Raw genomic sequence first — 26029 nt, forward strand, 5'->3', positions numbered from 1 at the left:
TGGTGGTGAGACAACCATCTACTCTGATGGTGAATCGTCCACAAGTGAGACGGATTCGTTACATCAACTGCAGGATGGCGGGCTTGGGGGCTGTTCCAATGGCAGCAGTATTCCAGATTGCCTCGAGCCGCCGAACAGGGTCGGGATCTTCATGGCAGGCACACAACCCATCCAAGACTCCACAACTGCAGCAGCCGTAACCTTCGGGTCAGCGGCAGCCAGGGCGAGAGGCCCTGTGCGCTCGTCGGCTCAGGTGTTGATGGATCTCACGGACAAGCTGACCACCCTGTTAACCGCCATAGTCAATCCGGCGGATCAAGCGCGCCATGATGTAGAGGTGGCACAGTTAAAATTGGATATGGCGCAGGCTAAGGAAGACCTGGCAGCAGAAGATGTCAGGATAACCGCAGAGCGGACGGCTTTGGATCTTTAGGCTCAGCAGATCCAGGCACATACCTTCCGGCTCAGGCAGGACCAGAACGCGGCTAACAAGGTCATGAGGAGAAGGCATCAGAAGACTCAGTCTCGACTCCCCCCGGTTTATGATCCTTGGAATCTTTTTCACACGCCAGGGGCAGGGCCCAGTAACCCGCAGTGGCTTTCCCCGCGTACAGGCAACCCGCCGTGGCTCCCTTCGCGCACAAGAACAGACCATGTGGCGACACCCAGGGACGGCGCGCCGGTTCAGCCGCCGGTGATGGGACCTCCCCGCGTAAACATGGCGCCGCCTCAGTACGTACCAACACCCCCGGGTCATTATTCTAACCCATTGGAGAACATGATAGCAGTAGCGACACGATTGGCGGCTCTCTCGATTGATGACTCTCCGACGGCGGTTGAAACCCGCCGGATCAGAGAACTTCTTTAGACGGCTTTGGCATAGCAGGAGGCATACTCATATAGCCGGGACAGGATCCACTCGACCCCTCGTCCAAGCCGAAGCCCGAATTATAGCAGGCACATGGATTCAACGCCGTTTCAAGCAATGTTAGACACTGTGACCAGCCAGGTGGGCTTAACCTGGCGCGTCATGAGGCTGTTAACTTGGTAGATCAAGACAGACTACGGCAAGAGGCTGAACGGGCGGTTCAATAGGCGGCTGAGCAGGCGGCTCAATTGACGGCTTACTAGCCATATCCGATTTATCCGAAGACTTCTATCGAGGCAGGCGTGGCCACCAGTACCAGAGGAGTCCCTTGTCTGGTGTCGGCTCTACGTATCGAGCGTTTTCCCAAGGACTTTAAGGGACCTAGGAAGGTGCCGAATTACACAGCCGACTTACAGCCCGGGGCATTGATTGAGAGTTACGAGATGGCTATGGAGCTGTTGGAGGTTAGTGATGCTGCAATGGCTAAGTGCTTCACCATGATGTTGGATGGAACAGCCCGCACCTGGTTGAAAGGCCGGCCACCTAATTCAATCAGCTCATGGGCGGAGCTAAAGGCCCGGTTCATTCAGAACTTCAAAGACACGTGCAAGCGGCCCATGTCGATTATGGATCTGACGAATTGCAAGCAAGAGGATGGCGAGTCTACAACCCATTGGGTGCGCTGAGTTAAAGCCATAATACATTCATCTGATAAGATGGATGCCGGCTCTGCAGTCTTAATGTTGGAGAAAAATTGTCGTTTCTTGCCTCTGAAACAAAAGCTGGGGCGGCTCAAACGCGAGTGTAATGATATGGGCACGCTGATGGCGGCTCTAGTTAAGTACGCTGATTTTGATAGTACCAAGGATCCCGAGTCTAATGATGGCAAGGCAGGGAAGGGAAAGAAGCACGGTAACGGCAAGGGCCCTCAGCACAACCCAGCAAATCAAGGAGGTAATAAACGAAAGACTGACGGTAGTTTGGATTTCGTGGCTAACACCAGCACACAAGGTAATAACCAACGGTGCAAAGGGAGGCCATCTCCCCGATCCGGCGGGTCAGGTCCCACACTTGAGCAATTGTTGAATGAGCCTTGTCCGAGACACGGCACTCAGCAGAAGCCGGCTACCCATTTGTGGAAGGACTGTACGATCATGAAGGCTTTCAAAAATTCCAACATGTTTGACGGTAACAATGGCCAGGGCGGCTCAGGTGGTGGCAATTTTCATGGCCCGGGCGGCGGGTCAAATCCCAATTTTCAAAGCTCCCAGGGCAACGAAGGTGGATATAACCAACAATCTGGCCAGGGCGGTCAGCAACAACAGCAAGGTGGATACCAGAGCAATCCAAAGCAGCTGAACGGTGGGCAATATCATGTGTTTACCACCAATTTATGTAAACGAGGCCAGAAGCTTCATAAGAGGGCTATGAATGCGGTTGAGCCGGCAATTCCTCCTTACTTGAGGTGGTCTGAGCAGCCTATTATATGGAGTAGAGAGGATCACCCTCCCCGGGTTGACAATCTGGGTCACTTAGCCCTGGTAGTGGCCCCTCAAGTGGGTGGATACAAATTCACCAAAGTGCTCATGGATGGAGGCAGCAGCATCAATATCCTCTATTATGAGACCTTCCGTCGCATGGGGCTAACTGATAAGAACCTTAAGTAGTCCAACACTATTTTCCATGGAGTCGTACCCAGGAAGTCGGCGTATCCGGTCGGAAAGATCGAATTGGAGGTAGCCTTTGGGGATGAATATGACTCCAGAGCTGAAAAATTGACGTTTGAAGTAGTCAAGATCAAGAGCCCGTATCATGCTCTATTCGGGCGGCCGGCTTACGCCAAATTCATGGCACGGCCGTGTTATGTGTACTTGCAGCTCAAGATGTCGGGTCATAAGGGAACCATTATGGTGCACGGGAGCCGGAAGGTGGCTCTGGAATGTGAAGAAGGTGACGCGGCTTATGCTGAGTCAGTTTGTGCGACGGAAGAGTTAAAATTCTACAAGGACAATGTCGACCGGGCAGACATGACATCTTTAAAGAAGCCAACCACCGAGCATGAGCCGGTCATGAAGTTTAAGTCGGCCGATGAGAATAAGCTTGTCGATTTTGTTCCAGGCGAGTCATCCAAGCAGTTCAGTATCAGTGCTAATTTGGATCCCAAATAGGAAAGCGCGCTCATCGAGTTCATCCGTGAGAATCGGGACATTTTTGCATGGAAACCTTCTGACATGCCAGGTGTACCGAGAGAACTCGCTGAGCACACTCTTAATATTGATCCAAAGTTTAAGCCGGTCCAGCAGTTTCTTCGGCGGTTTAATGAAGAGAGGCGGAAGGCCATTGGTGAAGAAATAGCCGGGCTCTTGGCAGCAGGGTTTATCATCGAAGTCTTTCATCCAGAGTGGTTGGCTAACCCGGTGCTTGTGCTTAAGAAAAACGGCAATTAGCATATGTGTGTGGATTACACGGACTTAAACAAAGCTTGTCCACCTGATCCTTTTGCTCTCCCTCGTATTTATCAAATCATTGATGCTACGGCGGGTTGTGAGCATTTGAGTTTTTTGGATGCTTACTCTGGTTATCATCAGATCACGATGGCAGTTAAAGACCAGGAGAAGACGACATTCATTACTCCGTTTGGAGCCTTCTGCTATGTTTCAATGCCTTTTGGGCTTAAGAGTTCCCAGGCGACTTACCAGCGATGTGTGCAGAATTGTCTCCATGATCAAATTGGGCACAATGTTCATGCTTATGTGGATGCCATAGTGGTTAAATCTAGAGAGGAGACCTTGATTGATGATCTCAAGGAAATCTTTGACAATCTACGGGTTTAAAAGATGGTGCTTAACTCGACCAAGTGAGTTTTTGGTGTGCCCGCAGGCAAGCTTTTGGGCTTTCTATTTTCTAACAGGGGCATCGAGGCTAACCTGGAGAAGATTAAAGCCATCACCTCTCTGGCCAAACCAGCATGTATCAATGACGTTCAACGTTTGGCGGGTCGTATCGCTGCTCTAAGTCGGTTCATAAGCCGGTTAGGAGAGAAGGCCCTGCCATTATATCAAAAGATGAAGAAGACAGATAGCTTCATCTGGAGTGACGCTGTGAATGCTGCTTTTGAAGATCTGAAGAGACAATTAGCCGAGTCGCTGGTTCTTGCTGCTCCCATTGACAAGGAGCCCTTGTTATTATACGTGGCTGCTAACACGTGTGCTGTCAGCGTGGCCATCATGGTGGAGCGCAAGGAGGCTGGCAAGGAACACCCGGTTCAATGGCCGGTTTACTACATCAGTGAGGTGCTGATTGAGTCCAAGCAGCGATATCCGTATTGGCAGAAGCTCGTCTATGGGGTGTTCATGGCAAGCCAGAAGCTTAAGCAATACTTCTTGGGCCACCCCATCACTGTGGTTAGTTCTGCCCCTTTAGGGGATATCATTCAAAACAGAGAGGCCACAGGATGAATCGCCAAATGGGCCATTGAGCTTGGGCCTCATGGCTTAAAATATGTACCGCGCACAGCTATCAAGTGTCAAGCGCTGGTCGATTTCATCAACGATTGGACAGAGCTGTAGATGCCTGAAGAAAAGCCGGACAACAGATATTGGACAATTCATTTTGACGGGTCCAGGCAATTGGAAGGCTCGGGAGCTGGAGTTGTTTTGGCTTCCCCTCGAGGTGAAATTTTTTGCTATGTGCTCCGGTTGATGTTTCCCTGTACTAACAACGCAGCGGAGTATGAAGCCTTACTCCATGGTCTCCGGATGGCTAAGGAGATGAACCTAAGCCGGGTACGGTGCTTCGGCAACTCAGACCTAGTGGCTTAGCAGGTATCAGGCAAGTGGGATTCTAAGAATCCTCTCATGGCGGCTTATCACCGTGAAGTGGATGCAATTGCGGGGTACTTCAAGGGTTATGGGGTGGAGCACATTGACCGAAGAAAGAACAAGGCGGCTGATGCTTTAAGCCGGCTGGGTTCTCAGCGTAAACCGGTGCCGCCTAATACCTTTTTGGATGTTCTGAATAACCCTTCTGTCAAGTTACCCACAGAGGAAGACTTGGCGATTCCTGACCCGAAAGCACAGTTGGTGGCGGCTCTTCATGTCATTCTAGATTTGACGGTGCCATACCTGGCTTATATGACCCAGGGCAAGTTACCTGAGGATGAAACATTGGCCAGGCAGATAACCCGGCGGTCTAAGTCCATGACGATTGTCAATGGCGAGTTGCATCATTGTAGTGTTACAGGGGCGTTTCAATGTTGTGTCTCCCCTAAAGAAGGCCAAGAAATTCTACGTGAGATCCATGAAGGGGATTGTGGTCATCACGCCGGGTCAAAATCCCTTATAGCCAAGGCTTTTCGTCATGGGTTTTATTGGCTGACGGCGATTCGGATGATCTGGTCAATAAATGTGACGGTTGTCAGAAGTTCTCAAGACGGGCTCATGTGCCGGCTCAAGAATTAAGGATGATTCCAATTACTTGGCTGTTTGCAGTCTGGGGGCTTGACATGGTTGGGCCTTTTAAAAGGTCCAAAGATAAGAAGACCCACCTCTTGATGGCAGTTGATAAATTTACAAAGTGGGTTGAGGCAGAGCCAGTCAGTAAGTGTGATGCAGCTACAGCGGTTCAATAATGAAGAAGGTGATATTTCGCTTCGGGTTCCCACACAGTATTATCACTGATAATGGCACTAATCTGTCTAAAGGCGCCATGGAGGAATTCTGTCAACATGAGCATATCCGGCTTGATGTTTCATCAGTGGCTCACCCTCAGTCCAATGGTCAAGTCGAGAGAGCCAATCAGGAGATCTTGAAAGGCATCAAGCCCCGGCTTTTTGTCCCCCTTGCAACGGACGCCGGGTTGTTGGGTTGAGGAGTTACCATCTGTGTTATGGAGCATTAACACTACTCCTAATAGATTAACGGGTTATACACCAATCTTGAAAGGCATCAAGCCCCGGCTTTTTGTCCCCCTTGCAACCGACGCCGGGTTGTTGGGTTGAGGAGTTACCATCTATGTTATGGAGCATTAACACTACTCCTAATAGATCAATGGGTTATACACCTTTCTTCATGGTCTATGGAGCTGAGGCGGTTCTTCCTTCTGACATCCATCATGACTCGCCTCGTGTGGCGGCTTATGTTGAAGAAGACAATGAAAAGGCGCGTCAGAATGATCTCGACCTGTTAGATGAGTAGAGAGACTTGACAGCAGCTCCCTCAGTGATTTACCAGCAAGACTTGCGCCGATATCACAGCCGCCGTGTTATGTCCAGAGCCTTTCAGGAGGGTGATTTGGTGCTCCGGCTCATCCAGGATCAAACTGATGCACACAAGTTATCACCACCTTGGGAAGGACCCTTTGTGGTCAGCAAGAACTTGAACAACGGGTCATATTACCTTATTGACGTTCGAGAGCGCAAAGACTCACGTAAGTCGGAGGAAGATACCTGGAGGCCGTGGAATATTGCTCATCTTCGGCCCTACTACACTTGAGCCATAGGCTCCCCTGATGTATATATTTTGCCAATGTATATATTATGATAAATAATAAAGCAGGACCTCTGTCCTTTTTTCCTACTCACAAGGTAAATTTGTCATTATCATTGTCATTATTCTCTCACATGATCACTTGGGGGCTGATCACATTTGATCCGGCTTAGCCCGTTTTGATCCGGCTTACGATCGTATTCGAATCTAGCCAATAAAAATTATGATCACTAGGGGGCTTCTTGTTCAAACATAGGTCATATTCGAACCAAAGAGAACATAGCTGTCAGTACCCTTTTGATTGGCACACTTCCGAGCTCACTTGGGGGCTTCTTGATCGTATTCGAATCATAGCTTAACCCCTTTGGGAACCGACTTTGATTGTATTCGAATCAGAGTCATTAAAAAACTCTCAAGGTCATTAGGGGGCTTCCTATTAAAACATAGGTCGTATTCGAACCTAAGAGAACACAGCTGTCGGTACCCTCTTGCACTACAAAAAAATACACTTCCGTGATGATACGTGTTTGTGACAGTAGGTCGCGTTTTTTGTCATGCATGTACATCCATGACAAATTTTTGACAGAATCAAGATAGTCATACCTGTGCTGTCGTAGAAGTGTTCCATGACATTACCAAAATTATCATCACGGAAGTGTCCACTTCCATGACGATAAATCGCGCGTCACAGAAGTGCTTTCGTCAAGGGTGACCGACACGTGGCATTCACCATAATGGAACGCCGTTAAGCTATCGGGTCGGATTTTGGATCCGATAACCCGTTAACAGCCATGACCAATGCCGATTTTCCATGTGTAAAATTCTCATTGGCTGACGGATCCATGTGTCAGCTCCGCGTTGGCACAGGTGTCACTCATCCAATGATCGAGATGGGCCTATGATATGTTGACACGTGGATCGGCCCAAAAGTGGCCCACAAAGTTTAAATGGGCCGGCCCAACCGAAGGCCCATAAGATTTAGCGGACCATAATGGGTCGGCCCAACTAAAGGCCCACAAAATTTAGCGGACCATAATGGGCCAGCCCAGCTAAAGGCCCACAAGATTTTGAGGACCACAATGGGCCGGCCCAGCTAAAGGCCCACAAGATTCTGCAGACCATAATGGGCCGGCCCAGCTAAAGGACCAACATTCTTTGTCAAATCGACCCGTCAACGGCCTGGTATAAACTTGTCATCAATGCGGCCCATGGTCACTTCTGGCCCGTTAACAGTCCGCTAAGTAATTGGGCCGAATTACGGCCCGGTGTATTTCAGGCATGTTAAAGGTCCGGCTTCATTTGGGCCCATTTATAGGCCATCAAAACTTTCGGCCCATAAACGACCGTGAAGGATTTGGGTCATATTCGGCCATGTCTGTCATTCGGCCTGTTAGAGGCCCACTATAGATTTGGGCCACTTTCGGCCTGTTGTCATTTTCGGCCTGTTAAGGCCGGACGTAAACCATGGGCCATATGTGGCCCAACTTCATATCGGGCCCATTAACGGCCCATATAAAAATGACGATAATCTAGCCCGACCGAAGTTCCAGCCTGTTAAAGGCCCATGTATTAGGTCGGCGCATTTACGGCCCGTCCGAATTTCGGCCTGTCAAATATCAGCATTGTGAATGGGCCACCATTTCGGCCTGCTAATTCCAGTGGGTTATTTGGCACAATCAGGGCCCAATCTCACTTTCGGTCTATTAAAGGCCCATGTTTTTTATGGGCTCGAGATATTTACACCTGTAAACGGCCTATTTTTACTGAGGGCCCAAATTATGTTTAGGCTTGTTAAAGGCCCACTATGGGCACAGGCCTACCAGAAAAATTTGAAAGCTTATGCTAATTTAAGCCAGATATTTTTAGTGGGCTACATGCCAATTTCGGCCCGTAATCGTTTTTAGCCCAATTGGAATGGGCCTGACAAATGTTGGCATGTTTGGCTCCTACGAAGATTTTGGCCGAATACATTACTAAGATAAACCTACACTATACAAAAATAGCGTCGTAATTACTGCAACCGGTGGTAGCATCATAAATGTTGTATCACAACAAAATAAATTCCAATCATACAACAAAAGACCTGTTGGCATAAAGTTTACAGTCCTTCCAGATAAAAGCACCATCAGATGTATAGAAGCACAGATCATTTGACCTGAGTGCTAATGTTTCAGGCTGTAGAATCTGATGAAGCAGCACGATCTCCACCTTTTTTCCGCCATTGCTCTTCAACAACAAAGCGAATGTCTGATAGTCTGGTTTCAAAACCATTCATATCTTGACGACATTTCTCAACCACTATTCTTGTTTCCGAAACAACGTCCATTAGGGATTGGACTTGTGTCTGGAGCACAGATATATCACTCTGTCTAGCAGGAAGATTTTGTTCAGTAGGTGATTTGGACAAGGTTACCTTGACAACCAACCCAGAATTACGCAGGAAGGTGCTTTTTGCACTGTAGTGGAGAGATACTGACGCACTGCAGCAAGAGGTGACATTGTGCCTGTAGTGGCCTCATCACCTTTAGGTGGTTGTGGCTGTTCAATCATTTGTTCCATAGCTTCCTGAAAGTTTGAACTTGTAGATTAGTGTACCAGATAAGTTACTAATGAGACAAAAACAAACAAAGTAGGTTAAACATTTATACATAACTTATTTTGGTGAAGTACTGTAATACATTAGCATGTATTGTAGTGCCAACTACATAATAAAATCACTTTCGGAACATATGTCCATGTAGCATGCCTACTGTATTGTCTATTTCCTCACATTCGTTGACATCTAAGGATAAAGAGACATGGTTTAAAGTAGGATGAACATAGTATGACATCATTCATATCATGGGAAAACAGATATAAAACAAACAGGCTATTTTATCATTGTGTGCGCACGTGAAAATAACAACTAGATTACAGATCAAGACCAAAAGAATATCCTTCATCTCTTTTAAACCATGTAAGGTGAAATGATGCGTTAAGACAACTGTGTATAAAAGTGAACAGAGTAACTGACATTGGCTGCAAACCAAGTAGTTAAATGAACACATCACGGTACCAATCAGTTCAAGGCAGGAGGAGTAAGGACTTACAACAGCGGCTGGAGCTGGGGTGCTCATGCCCTTCATCTTGCTGGTGTGGCAATCCTTGAAGATTTGCACTGCATTCGGTTCAGGTTCTTTTTGGTCCGCACGGGCTTTCCTCTGTATTTGGAACAAGTCAATATAGATACGATAATATGGCACAAAAAAGAAGATAGCTACAAGATCCTGTTGTCTGTTGGAATTTCACTTTAGAACGGTTGGTTTTGTTCTTCAAACAGTTAGCCTAGAAGAAGATACACTTGTAAGGCACATACATAAATACAAGTTCAATATGTGGTCTGATCAAATACATATAGCCTACCTGATACTTTGGATCAGACCAGTGTTTAACGAGGGCTGTCCAGTCTTCATCTGTAATATATTCCACTGGAGATGTTTGGGCGATTTCATTGTTAGCCTTGCCTTCAAAGTGAGATTTTCTAAGGTGCTACCGATACTGTCGCAGAGGAGACTGAAAAACATGAGTGCATGCTTGTTTAGTTGCATCATCTTTCAGATCCAACTTGAACCTCATCTGTTGAAAAAATAATGTGAGTCTTATTAGGAGAGCTAGAAAGTATGGGATAGAGCAAGACAATATTACTAATTGCGTTGAATAACATTACTTACGGATAAATGGTCAAGGAAGGTGTTAAACTGGGTATTGTCTTTCTCATTCCTGTACTAGATCCACGTTGGGAGGATACGCGCATGACACCTAACGGCAACGGCTGCCTCTGATACTAACTTGGATGACTCTGTAGCATCACGTGGCCTTTTTGAACCTGCCTCAAAATGGATCTCCATTATTCCTCCTTTAGATTTTGTTAATCTGTCAAGCATTATCCCTGATGTCTGTTTCCGCTTGCGCCATGGTGCTAGTTCAACAACGAATATGGAATGTGTTAGTGTACATCAAACTGTGAGAGTACATATAAAGGAGCATGCAACTGCAACTTGACTCGGTCAGGTACCGTCTTGGTGTTGATGCTCATGAGGTTCATCTGATCTTGCCAAGTCCTATTGTGTCAGTAGTGCTTCGGAAGTAGTGTTAGGTGTGAAGGCATCTTGGGAACTGGCCAGTTCCGAAGCAAACGAACGAGTAACTGGTTGAGACGCTGGTACAGTTGAAGCGGATGCTGCAGCTGGTGGAGCAGGTGATACTGTGTTTGTAGATTTAGCCGGTGGACTTGGACCTTCTACTGCACTATAAGTACCAGCAGAATCTCGATGGCAGAACCTTTTCCATTTCACCCAACGAGTAACAGCACTCCCTACTATATTATTTTCCTTGCTCTTTTTTGACTTTGCCATGTCAAGCTGTACCCACAACACAAAAGAATAAAATCACTCTTCAGGACTCATTGATGCATGATATAGACAAGCAATACTTTGATGTAAGACAACCCTATGAGGACGGCATAACATATTCACAGCTATGATGTGCAAACTAAGCAGAAGGATTTTCAAGAAAATAGAAGTAATGCAAGCTAGACACCATATGAAAGATGCAACCAATATTACTCTGCCAAGTTAAAAGTGTCTTGTCATAAGTGGCAATTTGAAAAATTAGAAGCATTACAACGTAGAAATCAATGCAAGATGCAACCACTATCAAACTGCCATGTTAAAAGCGTCCAATCATGAGTTACTGATGCGGGATACACAACGGCAGTACTTTGATGTAAGAACATGGTATGATAGATAGATGCAGTGTATTCTAGACACAGAAAGCCATGTCATATGCACATGTATAACCTATAAACTCAGCAGGTGCAATTTAATCAAAATAGAAGAAATACAGGCTAGACAAAATATGCAACATGAAACCAATTATCACACTGTCAACTTAGAGCAAGCACCTACGATGGTGGAGTGTGGGAGATGAACTCATCATGTAGACTTGGGAGTTCAACTTCATTAGCAGTAGCAGTGGCAAATCTAGAGAGTCTCTGTTTGCGTCGGTGCGGAGTACCACCAACATCCCCTAACTTACTCTTTTCCTTCCTATTTTCTGATATTGCCTTATGAAGTCAAAACCACAAGGAGATGAATAAAATTAGCTCTGCATAACTGGTTGATGCATGATACAGACGAACATTACTTTGATGTAAGGCAAGCGCATGATAGGAGGATGGAATATATACAAAAAAGACATCATTTCATATTCACACGTACGATAGGAGGATGGAATATGTATGAAAAAACAGTAAGCGGAAGGCATTTCAACAAAATTAGAAGAAATGAAAGCTAGGCACCATATGAACATGCAACCAATATCACTCTATCAGGTAAAACGTATCTCGTCGTAAGTGCCATTTCAAGAAATTAGAAGCAGTACAAGCTAGAAGATAATGCAAGATGAAACCTACATCACAGTCCCAAGTTAAATGTGTCTTATGGGTAAGTGATCGTTGCAGGTATAGGTTGTAAGCTACGCATATGCAATTCTACATAATCAGAAGCAATACAAACTAGACATCATACGGAAAACGCAACCACGTATAACAGTTCCAAGTAAGAGCAAGCACTTGTGATGGTGGAGTAGGGGAGATGTGCTCATCATGTACACGTATGTTCTAGAAACAGGAACACGTGTCATATTCATAGGCATTATGTGTAAAGTAAGCAGATGCAATTCAATTTAGAAGCAATACAAGCTAGACATCATACGCAACATGCAACCACATATAATAGTGTCAAGTTAGAGCAAGCACCTGTGATGGCGGAGTAGGGGAGATGTTCTCATCCTCTACACAGCTACGTTGACTGTCCAACCTTGTGTTGTCTTGTGAATCTTGTTGGGAGGATGGCGGAGTAGAATCTTTAGAGACCCCCTATTTGAGTTGCTCCGAAGGACCACCATCATCCACTCTCGGACTAATTTCCTTCAGTTGTAATGATTTTGCACTGTGAAGTCAAACCGATAAGAAAAAGGAATAAAATTCGCTCTTCACAACTCATTCATGCATGATCCGACGAACACTACTCGGATGAAAGGCAAACACATGATGCGAGGATGGAATATGTATGAAAAACAGGATGGTGTGACATATTCACACCTATGATGTGGAAACTAAACAGAAGACATTTCAACAAATTAGAAGCACTGCAAGCTAGACACTATATGAAAGATGCAACCAATATCACTCTACCAAGTTCAAACTGTATGTCGTTTCAACAAATTAGAAGCAGTATATGCTAGAAATCATATGCAATACACAACCAATATCACAATGGCGACTTAAAGGTGCCTTATCATAAGTGACTGATGCGTGATATTGTGGGGACCCCGACTCATAAGTCGAGATCACCGAATGCACGTGTACAGTGATCCCAGATATCAATGCTCACTGAACACACAGAAGCTGAATAATAAGAGTCATACATCCATACATACCGTTTTACACAAGTAGGACCATCATGGTCAAGTCTTGAGTGTATCATCGCAGCGGAAATCTTGAATAACAACTTGGACCCATGCCATCTGCCTTAACCCTACAGGCATTCTGACTGGGAAGCGTCCTAGCTCACACGATTGTCACCAAAATCTCTTCTTCATATACCTGCTCTTTCAAGCCTGGCCAAGTAAATAGCCAGGGACAAGCCAGTGAGTACGTTTGAATGTACTCGCAAGCAACCCAAGAGTGATAACAAAATAATTATGCAAGGCTCTGCTGCTGAATTGGCATTTTTGCGGAAAGCTAGTTTTTCTCATGCAAGTATGATCAACATTTATCAAAGACATGAATGTGTCTGCAACAAGTATCAGGAGGTTACAGACATCAACATCGAGAAAGAGTTATAAACAACTCATGCTCAAGCTCATCGTGACTTCCTCACGAGTCGCATCATCAATATCACCAAACTGTGTTGTTTTTCAGAAACATATGGACGTAGCCCAAGAGCGGTTACCCAACTGTCCTTGACCGTGGACACAGCTATTTGAATAGTTTTACACTCTGCAGAGGTTGCACACTTTACCCACAAGATCCAGGGAACTTCCATGTCACCCGCGATACCTCAAGTACCCGGGGTAAGCACCCGATCACTATCTTTCCCTAGACGACACTAACAAGGAGTCCACTCGTTGTTCCATATCCTCACGATGTACATCATATGAGACTCACTCGAGATCGTAACATCCGAGAGGGGACACAACGGTGTATCCGGTGCCCTGTGAAAACAGTCATGGCCGCCCTACGTGGCATGACCCCGTCCCGAGAGAGAGCAACAACTCTCCCCCGTCACTAGTAATGCGGGCTCCAAGCTAGTATCGGCCTAGGTAATCAATAATGCCCTTTCCCATATAAGGGTAGAGTGGTTGCGCATGTAAGGTTGGAATAACGGTCGCAACTTAAACCAATCCGTTTTTGAAAGCAACACACACACTTGCCTCGGTACACCACTTCGTCATCAAGTGGTTACCCATCTCATTATCTCCCTCGGGCATAAGTGGCACCCGACGGGTTTTCGAAAAGTCTTTTGAAAGCACTCTGCCTCCATCACCATGCATATTCCCGTCCCATTTGCGTAGCCACTACTATAGCATCCTATCTACTCCCACCAGCATAACCCTCATAGGATGGTAGGGTCATGCATAATGCAAGTATCAACAAGGAAGTAACGGAGGCAACCCATCAAAGTGGTTACCACCTCATCATTATTCCGTTGCAATAACAGTATGGTGCTATATGACATGCATAAAAAGGGTTTCATAGACATGGTCAAAGGGCTGCTTGCCTGGTTCATCAGAGTCTTGAAATCTTCCGGTCCTTCTCCAAATACTCCGTCTACTTCATCAACTAACGCCGGAAACAATCACAATAAGCAACACAACAAGGCAAAATAAAAGTGCTGTAAAAATATGGATTTGACTTTTATGGGACATCTCTGGTTATATGAAGAATAACCAGAGTGGTTTCATTGGAATTGGATCAGTGGTTATTTCTAAACATTTCAATATGATGGAATCAAGGGGTTTATGGATTTGCAAGAAGTGTATAGAAATATATTTTTGAAAAATGAGCAAAGGCACCCATTTAACAAACCGTGATTTTAGAAGCATCTAGGAGTTGGTTTCACAGGATTTGGAGTTCAAATGAATTTCCTATGAATTTGCAAAGTTGACAAATATGAAGAAATGACTCATTATATTGTGTGGCACAAAAAGTATTAAGAAAAATGTTCATAAACTAGGTTATGAACTTAGAAGCATCTATAAATTTGAATCATGGCATTTGGATCAAATTTGAGCCCTCTGCGATTTTCTAAAGTTCATCATAGAAATAGGAAAAAATAGGATTTGATAAATATTTGTGAAGGAAATGCTTCTGCAAAAATGTGAAAATAGCACCATGTGGTAGGGCATGATTTTATAAACTACTAGAAATTTGAATCATCCAATTTGGAGGTAATATGAATATTTGGGAGATTTTACAAGTTGTATAGAAAAGAAAAAGGAACAAAGTTTTTACCCAAACGGGCTGGATCTGGGCGGCGACAGCGTGCACCGGGCGAGACATAGCGGGGCAGCGCACTGGGCCGGCCCAGCGGCTCGGCCACACGGGCAACAGGGCGACGTCGAAGGCGTCATTGCCGAAGCCATCTCCACTTAAACGGCGGGGCCCACCCACTTGGTCGCTGACGCGCGGGCCCAGCTGCAGGTCGCCTTCAACCTCCCGCGCGCGCTCCGGCAGCGGGGAGGAGCGGCTCCCGCCAGCGATTGCCGGGGCTACAGACACTCCACCCACCGGAGTGCTCAGGAGGCCATGCCGCACCCATCCATGTGTTGCACGCATGCCGTGGAGGGCTGCAGCAGCGATGGCTTGGGTGGCCGCGGAGGAGGCTGTTGGCGAGGTTTGGGAATGCGTGGCAGGCGCGGGGAGGAGGGAATGAAGTGTGGGGAAAGTCGGCGGTGGTGGTGAGGGGGCGCTGGAGTGGTCTAGAGGGGAGGAGGAGGAGTGCTGGGCGCGAATTTAGGCAGAGTCCGGTGGCTCGGCTCCGGCCATGGGGAGCGACGGAGGGCTCGGTGAGAGGGTTGGTTGGGTCTGGGTGACGTACGGGAGGGAGAGAGGACGAAAGGAGTAGAGAGGGGGCTCGGGGGTGGCCTTAAATAGAAGGGGGCGAGGTGCACCGTGAGCTCATGCGCCGGCGAGGCTGTTGCCGTCGCTGCAAGCCACGGGGGCTCGCAACAACGTGTCGGGGTTGCTCGTGGGGTCGGTCCAGGGCGAGGGGAGTGAAAAGAGAGAGAGAGAGAGAGAGAGAGCAGGGGGGCCAGGGGCACCGCGCGTGTGTGCGTGCTTACTGGTGCACTCGGGCGGTCGGCGCGTGTGGGAGCCGGGGCAAGAGGAGGGAGAAGGAGGAGGGGCCGACCAACTACCATGCTGTGGACACCGAGGCGCATCGTCAGGCGTGCTGGGGAGGCCCGAGGTGGCCGGAGGTGGTTGGCAGGGGGCGGCTATAGTGCGGGAGCGCACTGTAGCGCGCTCCAGAGCATGCAAATGGTCGGCATACCATTTTATATGCACAGTGGGCACGCCCATTGGTGTCTAGCAGGTGTGGGAGAGAGTAAAGAAAGGAGAGGGAGCCTTGGATGCTCTGGAGGGGCTTTGGTGAGAGAGGAGGGGTGAGAGAGAAGGGTGTTGTGGCTGTCCATAGGGGTAAATGAGGAGGTTTCATCCCTCAATCATTGAGATGATGCCAAGAGAGAGTTACTGGAGGTAGAAGAGGGTCAGGAGCAGCTGTGGTACAAAGTTGAGCCCATGGAGATTAGTGGAAGAGGTCAAAAATGGCATTTTGATAAAGTGGCAGAAGGTGTTTGATATTGGTTTGGGCAAGTAGATGATCCCCATTTGTCATGAGGCTTGACAGGGTCAAATGGTATGGGAAAAAAGAGGTTCCACCAAGATTGAGTTCATTTGGGAAAAGTTGCCAATGCAACTTTTGTAAACCCTAGAAATCAGCAGAAATGGACTTTCCAAGATTTAGCCATGAAAATATGTTCTCCTTGATGCACCACTTGGTGTATGGTCATCATTTGAGGTTATGAACATGTCCACAAAAGTTGAGATCAAAAGGAGAAAGTTGCCAATGTAGAGTTGTTCAAATTTGGTTCTGGACAGGAAGGGTTTTGGGGCCCTTTGATCAAGTTAACTTGTTCTTCAACTTGTGCCACTTGTTCTAGATGTATAATTAGAACATTTGAGCATGTTCACAAGGTTTGAGAACATTTGGGAATGTTTGGCAATGTAAAGTTGCTCAAACTTCAAAATGGACAAAAATGGTTTTGAGGGGATTTGATGATGTTATCTTGTTCTCCAAGACATGAGACTTGGCAAGATCACCAAATAGGGCATTTGTGACATGATGGAATTTTCTTGGATTTTTATGAAAAGATTTCCTGTAGAAATATTTCAAATCCTTGAAATTGGCAGAAATGGTTTTGGGAGGTTTTGTCCAATATCTTGAACATTACCATGTGTTGAAACTCTTATATACGGGAAATATATGCCCACTGAGTTTCCCTAATTTTTGTCAAATATTTTTAAAACAATGAAATATTTTTTACCTATTAAAGCCCATTTATGGCCTTAAGAAAAAGCTTTTAAATAAAGTAAGAAAATAACTTTTAAAATTATATTTTTGTGTTTTCTGGGTATCCTATATCTAATAGGAGTCAAATATATTTTTGGAAAGATTTTTACTGCCCTTAATTAAGTACTTATAGTGCAAACCTCAATTCAGGGTTTTTTGAAAAACTAATTTTTGAAAATACTATTTGGCCAAATTATTTTTGCAAGAAATTATTTTTATGTCCTATACACATGGCATGATCATTGGGAAAAGTTTTTGGATCAAGGAGAAGGAGTATAAGAGTTGGAGGATTTATTTTATTTTTAGAGCAGTTGCAAACAACAGACAAAAACCAATCAAGGCAAGGTCCAAAACACTCAAAAGTTTTTGTCAAACCGCATTTTATCATGATTTTTAGCTTAAGTGTAGAGGCATGAAAATCAGGGTGTGACAGACCTACCCCCCTTACAAGAATCTCGTCCCCGTGATTCCTAAACTAGGCGTGGAAAGGAATACGAGAACTTGGATCTGGGGTAGTCTTCACGTCCTCATACTGCTTCTCCTTCCGTTTGGTGCCCCACTGAACCTTGAAGTACTCGATGGCGTGGCTTCATGTATGATGTTCTGCTAGATCCAGGTTGCTAATGGGTAGCTCGCGGTAGGTTAGATTGGGCTAGGGGTCGATGGCTTGGTGGTCAATGCCCTCGTAGAGATCGGGCAAGTTAGGAAGTTGGAAACACTTCCGGGGTTGTGATGCATGGAAAGCGTTGTGCACATCAGGTAACTCAGTTGGTAACTCCAGCTGGTAACTGTCTTCTCTTCATCTCGTAGTGATCCCAGAGGGGGTTGTTAAATCTTGGAGTGATCTCGAAGGGGGCCGATAAATCTTGGTGTGAGCTTCCCTTTGACACGGAAATGCTTGGTTCCTTTGAGAGAAGTGGCTTGCAAATATGCATGGTCTTTGATGCGGAGGTTTACTTCTTGACGATGGTGGTTGGTGTAGTTCTTCCTCCTGGACATGGCGATCTTCAGATGTTCCTTGACCAGCTCAGTGATTCGTCTTCCGTCTTCGGGTAGACAACTAGGCTACCAAAATAAAGATGACAACCAACTTGTCCAAGTACTCCATGAAGACTTTGTTCATGAGGTACATAAAGTAGGATGGGGGTATTGGTGGTGGTCAGGGTTGAGTATGGTCCAAGGTGTTCTTGATCTAGAGTCAAGACCCACGGTCATGGTCCGACCATGTTGTAGCTTGGTAGGGCTTAAGGGTTTCAAGGATTCTAGGGTGCGAGTGAACGTTTATCCTTGAGCACCATTCCTGAGATGCCAATTGTTCTACTTAGTCCTCCAAACAGATCACCTTATACTGCTGAAAGCATCATTTCGTATAGGTCAACTCCAATCATCACTCATGCTATTCATATCCTCATGACTCCCAAGAGGAGGTCTAACAAAATCATATATGTCTACGATCCCCAAACTCATGTGTGTGGCTACCCCTAAAAATCCATGGGTAGAGCATACAAGCTTCCAAGCTGGAATAAAGCAGGACAATCCAAGTGCTCATCCTATTCTTCCAAGGTCCATGCTAGTGCTTCTCTATCCTAAGGAAACACGTCGTATGCCACTCCAAAATCTTGTTTCCTTTTCTATGAATCAACTCCAACAACTCGTTAACTTCCATTAATCACTAAATAATCCATTAATTCTACAAATCCAACGCCTATGTTGGTGTTCCACATGATCTCCTAAAGTCCTTATAATCCCCAATACTTGAAAGGGCTGCCTTACTATAGTCAGTCAACCAATTCCCGTTATTGTGATCTAGTAATACTCCAAGGTAAAGCTCACAAAGATGCCTAAATAAACTCCGACAATTAGTCCAATCTCCTAGTTTATCGTCCACCGATAAACATGGTATCATGATCGAGATCATCAGTCTAAATCCAATTTACTCCGAACCATGTAGATATATATCGTCTATATTCAACTAGAATCACCTACTTAAATCTAAATCTCTTGTCCAACGAGAATTCCTACATGTTCCCCCAAGTCATTTACGTAATATCAACCGTCTCCTATCAATATCCCATGGCTAAGTTAAATCCAAATACTTCCAAGAATTCCAGCTTGCGAACACAATTATCCTACTAAATCCAATTTACTCAGGGGTAATGAAAGTTATGCTAATCTATAGTCATGATCCCACCAAGTTCATCTACCAATATCAAAGCCTCATAATCCACCAAATAGTCTCATATAATTCCTCAAGTCATTGATATAAACTCATCAAGTCATTCGTCCTCTATTCCTATATCCTCAAATTGGTCTTCCCTATGGCATCATCAGTTTTGGTGCTATCTTAGGATGATAATGTGTTTGTTCACTATGTCCACTAGTTCCATAATGAACCCAGTGATGTGCAAGGTTACAAAGGCTTAACTCGTTCTCTTGCAATTTGTAGGTTAAGCACATGGTTAAGGATTCGAGCTGGGGTATCTCGTGAAGTCTCGAATGGTCTAGGGATGGGTTTCTAGTCATGAGGTATAAACATACGGGGTTGTACTTGGTCGAGGAAGTTGTAGAAAAAGTCTTTAGTGCTTGTGGGTCGCCGAGGTGGAATCCATGGTGTATCTTGTCTTGCTTGTCTTCAGTTGAGGAGAGAGATGAGAGGGAAAAGTAGCACAGAGGATGGATGCCTAAAGGGGGTTTTATGGTGCAAGTGCAAACAATCAAGTGCCAAAAAGGGCCAAACACAAACAACAAAATAAGGCAGGTGACATAGTCGTGTACTTGTTGCCTAGGGCAAAAGGGCGACTGATATCAAAACACAAACAAATAAATGCAAGCAACACACAATCATGATTCTATTTGAACCATCATACGAACTCAACTGCGCATAGGCGGTACACGACTCATTCTACCCTAGGGGTTCTTGGATTCAGTAGTCGTGCTTTGCTCCATGCCTCGTGCAGTCTTCTGGGTTTTCCTCAGGTGTCGCTACGTCTCTTGTAGTTATTTGATGAAACGATCCGGGTTGATCCTGAAGATTCTTCAACAACTTCTCGCCTGTTGAAGTGATGGGGTGAAGGTGGCTCCTCGTAGCTGGTGTTGAATTGGTCTCCTCTTGTCTTCTTATTCGTGACGATCCTTTTTGCATTCTAAGGCATCAGCGGTTCCAGGTGGCAATCCTTTATGCAATGACATTAACAAGGCATAGTAGAGGTCCAATCTGTCGGGCACATGGTTGACAATATCGTCACCGAGAGTGGGGGATGAAGAGAACCGTTTTCCTGCTCACTATAGTGAGGCATACCAAATGGCTAGGTTCTCATCCACCGGTGGTTGCCGATGCAACAATGATAAGGACAGGGTTGCTCTACTAGCGATGCATATCATGATCTTGCATATCCCATGCCCTGATCATCATAGGCCAAGGTTGCATCATCCTGGGGCAAATTCAAAGGTGTCACCATCCTCTGGGTCTTCATGTCCTCATTCTTCAAAGGCGTATCTTCTATTGGCATCATCTTGTTGTGGTGTCATGAATCTTGGGTTCAAAAGAGGTGGGTGAGTGTTTGGCAAGGTGTACTCCTTCTAGGCTATCCACGAGGATTACAAGGAATCCCATGGTCAAGGGCTTGAGGGTTAGAGCGACCGTCTGCAAGAGTTTTGAAGGGAAGAGATCGATGGGGAAAGTATACCTTAGTTTTTGAAAAACTGAGAAGGGAAGAGAAGTATAGATAATTTTGAAAACTTGTAATAGTTTGGAAATAGTTTTACCCTAAATAACGACCATGCTAACTAAGGCTCCCTAAAGTCAGGATGGCTCTGATACCAGCTCTATGGGGACCCCGACTCATAAGTCGAGATCACCAAATGCACGTGTATAGTGATCCCAGAGATCAACGCTCACTGAACACATAGAAGCTGAATAATAACAGTCTTACATCCATACATACCGTTTTACACAAGTAGGACCATCATGGTCAAGTCTTGAGTGTATCATCGCAGCGGAAATCTTCAATAACAACTTGGACCCATGCCATCTGCCTTAACCCTACAGGCATTCTGACTGGGAAGCGTCCTAGCTCACACGATTGTCACCAAAATCTCTTCTTCATATACCTGCTCTTTCAAGCCTGGCCAAGTAAATAGCCGGGGACAAGCCAGTGAGTACGTTTGAATGTACTCGCAAGCAGCCCAAGAGTGATAACAAAATAATTATGCAAGGCTCTGCTACTGAATTGGCATTTTTGTGAAAAGCTAGTTTTTCTCATGCAAGTATGATCAACATTTATCAAGGACATGAATGTGTCTGCAACAAGTATCAGGAGGTTACAGACATCAACATCGAGAAAGAGTTATAAACAACTCATGCTCAAGCTCATCGTGACTTCCTCACGAGTCGCATCATCAATATCACCAAACTGTGTTGTTTTTCAGAAACATATGGACGTAGCCCAAGAGCGGTTACCCAACTGTCCTTGATCGTGGACATGACTATTCGAAGAGTTTAACACTCTGCAGAGGTTGCACACTTTACCCACAAGATCCGGGGAACTTCCGTGTCATCCACGACCCGCGATACCTCAAGTACCTAGGGTAAGCACCCGATCATTATCTTTCGCTAGACGACACTAACAAGGATCCACTCGTTGTTCCATATCCTCACTATGTACATCATACGGGACTCACTCGAGATTGTAACATCTGAGAGGGGACACAACGGTGTATCCGGTGCCCTGTGAAAACAGTCATGGCCGCCCTACCTGGCACGACCCCGTCCCGAGAGAGAGCACCAACTCTCCCCCGTCACTAGTAATGCGGGCTCCAAGCTAGTATCGGCCTAGGTAATCAATAGTGCCCTTTCCCATATAAGGGTAGAGTGGTTGCGCATGTAAGGTTGGAATAACGGTCGCAACTTAAACCAATCCGTTTTTGAAAGCAACACACACACTTGCCTCGGTACACCACTTCGTCATCAAGTGGTTACCCATCTCATTATCTCCCTCGGGCATAAGTGGCACCCGACGGGTTTTCGAAAAGTCTTTTGAAAGTACTCTGCCTCCATTACCATGCATATTCCCGTCCCATTTGCGTAGCCACTACTATAGCATCCTATCTACTCCCACCAGCATAACCCTCATAGGATGGTAGGGTCATGCATAATGCAAGTATCAACAAGGAAGTAACGGAGGCAACCCATCAAAGTGGTTACCACCTCATCATGATTCCGTTGCAATAACAATATGGTGCTATATGACATGCATAAAAAGGGTTTCATAGACATGGTCAAAGGGCTTCTTGCCTGGTTCATCAGAGTCTTGAAATCTTCCGGTCCTTCTCCAAATACTCCGTCTACTTCATCAACTAACGCCGGAAACAATCACAATAAGCAACACAACAAGGCAAAATAAAAGTGCTCTAAAAATATGGATTTGACTTTTATGGGACATCTCTAGTTATATGAAGAATAACCAGAGTGGTTTCATTGGAATTGGATCAGTGGTTATTTCTTAACATTTCAATATGATGGAATCAAGGGGTTTATGGATTTGCAAGAAGTGTATAGAAATATGTTTTTGAAAAATGAGCAAAGGCACCCATTTAACAAACCGTGATTTTAGAAGCATCTAGGAGTTGGTTTCACTGGATTTGGAGTTCAAATGAATTTCCTATGAATTTGCAAAGTTGACACATATGAAGAAATGGCTCATTATATTGTGTGGCACAGAAAGTATTAAGAAAAATGTTCATAAACTAGGTTATGAACTTAGAAGCATATGGAAATTTGAATCATGGCATTTGGATCAAATTTGAGCCCTCTGTGATTTTCTAAAGTTCATCACAGAAATAGGAAAAATAGGATTTGATAAATATTTGTGAAGGAAATGATTCTGCAAAAATGTGACAATAGCACCATGTGGTAGGGCATGATTTTATAAACTACTAAAAATTTGAATCATCCAATTTGGAGGTAATATGAATATTTGGGAGATTTTACAAGTTGTACAGAAAAGAAAAAGGAACAAAGTTTTTACTCAAACGGGCTGGATCTGGGCGGCGACAGCGTGCATCAGGCGAGACATAGCGGGGCAGCGCACTGGGCTGGCCCAGCGGCTCGGCCACGCGGGCGACAGGGCGACGTCGAAGGCGTCATTGTCGAAGCCGTCTCCACTTAAACGGTGGGGCCCGCCCACTAGGTCGCTGACGCGCGGGGCCCAGCTGCAGGTCGCCTTCAACCTCCCGCGCGCGCTCCGGCCGCGGGGAGGAGCGGCTCCCGCCAGTGATTGTCGGGGCGACAGAGCGTCTCCGGTGACGCTCTGCCCACCGAAGTGCTCAGGAGGCCACGCCGCACCCATCCATGTGCTGCACGCATGCCGTGGAGGGCTGCAGCAGTGATGGCTTGGGTGGCCGCAGAGGAGGCCATCGGCGAGGTTTGGGACTGCGTGGCAGGCGCGGGGAGGAGGGAATGAAGTGCGGGGCGAGTCGGTGGTGGTGGTGAGGGGGCGCTGGAGTGGTCTAGAGGGGAGGAGGAGGAGTGGTAGGCGCGAATTTAGGCGGAGTCCGGCGGCTCGGCTCCGGCCATGGGGAGCGATGGAGGGCTCGGTGAGAGGGTTGGCTGGGTCTGGGTGACTTACGGGAGGGAGAGAGGACGAAAGGAGTAGAGAGGGTGCTCGTGGGTGGCCTTAAATAGAAGGGGAAGAGGTGCACCGTGAGCTCATGCGCCGGCGAGGCTGTTGCCGTCGCTGCAAGCCACGGGGGCTCGCAGCAAGGTGTCGGGGGTGCTCGTGGGGTCGGTCCAGGGCGAGGGGAGTGAAAAGAGAGAGAGCAGGGGGGCCAGGGGTACCGCGTGTGTGTGCGTGCTTACTGGTACGCTCAGGCGGTCGATGCGCGTGTGAGCTGGGGCAAGAGGAGGGAGAAGGAGGAGGGGGCCGACCAACTGCCGTGATGTGGACGCCGAGGCGCATCGTCGGGCGTGCTGGCGAGGCCCGAGGTGGCCGAAGGTGGTTGGCAGGGGGCAGCTACAGTGCGGGAGCGCACTGTAGCACGCTCCAGAGCATGCAAATGTCCGGCATGCCATTTTATATGCATAGTGGGCACGCCCATTGGTGTCTAGCAGGTGTGGGAGAGAGTCAAGAAAGGAGAGGGAGCCTTCGATGCTCTGGAGGGGCTCTGGTGAGAGAGGAGGGGTGAGAGAGAAGGGTGATGTGGCTGTCCAGAGGGGTAAACGAGGAGGTTTCATCCCTCAATCATTGAGCCGAGGCCAAGGGAGAGTTACTGGAGGTAGAAGAGGTACAAGAGCAGCTGTGGTACAAAGTTGAGGCCATAGAGATTAGTGGAAGAGGTCAAAAATGGCATTTTCATAAAGTGGCAGAAGGTGTTTGATATTGGTTCGGGCAAGTAGATGATCCCCATTTGTCATGAGGCTTGACAGGGTCAAATGGTATGAGAAAATAAGAGGTTCCACCAAGATTGAGTTCATTTGGGAAAAGTTGCCAATGCAACTTTTGTAAACCCAAGAAATCAGCAGAAATGGACTTTCCAAGATTTAGTCATGCAAATCTGTTCTCCTTGATGCACTACTTGGTGTAGGGTCATCATTTGAGGTTATGAACATGTCCACAAAAGTTGAGATCAAAAGGAGAAAGTTGCCAATGTAGAGTTGTTCAAATTTGGTTCTGGATAGGAAGGGTTTTGGGGCCCTTTGATCAAGTTAACTTGTTCTCCAACTTGTGCCACTTGGTCTAGATGTATAATTAGAACGTTTGAGAACATTTGGGAATGTTTGGCAATGTAAAGTTGCTCAAACTTCAAAATGGACAGAAATGGTTTTGAGGGGATTTGATGATGTTATCTTGTTCTCCAAGACATGAGACTTGGCAAGATCACCAAATAGGGCATTTGTGACATTATGGAATTTTCTTGGATTTTTATGAAAATATTTCCTATAGAAATATTTCAAATCCTTGAAATTGGCAGAAATGGTTTTGGGAGGTTTTGTCCAATATTTTGAACATTACCATGTGTTGAAACTCTTATCTATGGGAAATATATGCCCACTGAGTTTCCCTGATTTTTGTCAAATATTTTTAAAACAATAAAATAAATTTTTCCCTATTAAAGACCATTTATGTCCTTAAGAAAAATCTTTTAAATAAAAATAGGAAAATAACATTTAAAATTATATTTTTGTGTTTTCTGGGTATCCTATATATATCTAATAGGAGTCAAATATATTTTTGGAAAGATTTTTACTGCCCTTAATTAAGTACTTATAGTGCAAACCTCAATTCAGGGGGTTTTGAAAAACTAATTTTTGAAAATACTATTTGGCCAAATTATTTTTGCAAGAAATTATTTTTATGTCCTATACACATGACATGATCATTGGGAAAGGGTTTTGTATCAAGGAGAAGGAGTATAAGAGTTGGAAGATTTATTTTATTTTTAGAGCACTTGCAAACAACAGACAAAAACCAATCAAGGAAAGGTCCAAAACACTCAAAAGTTTTTGTCAAACCACATTTTATCATGATTGTTAGCTTAAGTGTAGTGGCATGAAAATCAGGGTGTGACAGATATGCAAGAATAGTAGTCTGATGTAGAGAGAGGAACACATGTCATATTCACAGGCATTATGTGTAAAGTAAGCAGATGCAATTCAACAAAGTTAGAAGCAATACAAGCTAGACATCATACGCAACATGCAACCACATATAATAGTGCCAAGTTAGAGCAAGCACCTGTGATGGTGGAGTATTGGAGATGTGCTCATCATCTACACAGCTATGTTGACTGTCTAGCCTTGCGTTGTCTTGCGAATCTTATTGGGAGGATGGCAGAATAGAATCTGTAGAGAACCTCCGTTTCAGTTGCTCGGAAGGACCACCATCATCCAATGCCTTGCCAATTTCCTTTAGCTTTATTTATTTTGCATTGTGAGGTCATATCAACAAGAAAAAGGAATATCATTCGCTCTTCAGAACTCATTCATGCATGATACTGACGAA

Source organism: Triticum aestivum, chromosome 7B, assembly GCF_018294505.1.
Source record: "Triticum aestivum cultivar Chinese Spring chromosome 7B, IWGSC CS RefSeq v2.1, whole genome shotgun sequence".
NCBI lineage: Eukaryota > Viridiplantae > Streptophyta > Magnoliopsida > Poales > Poaceae > Triticum > Triticum aestivum.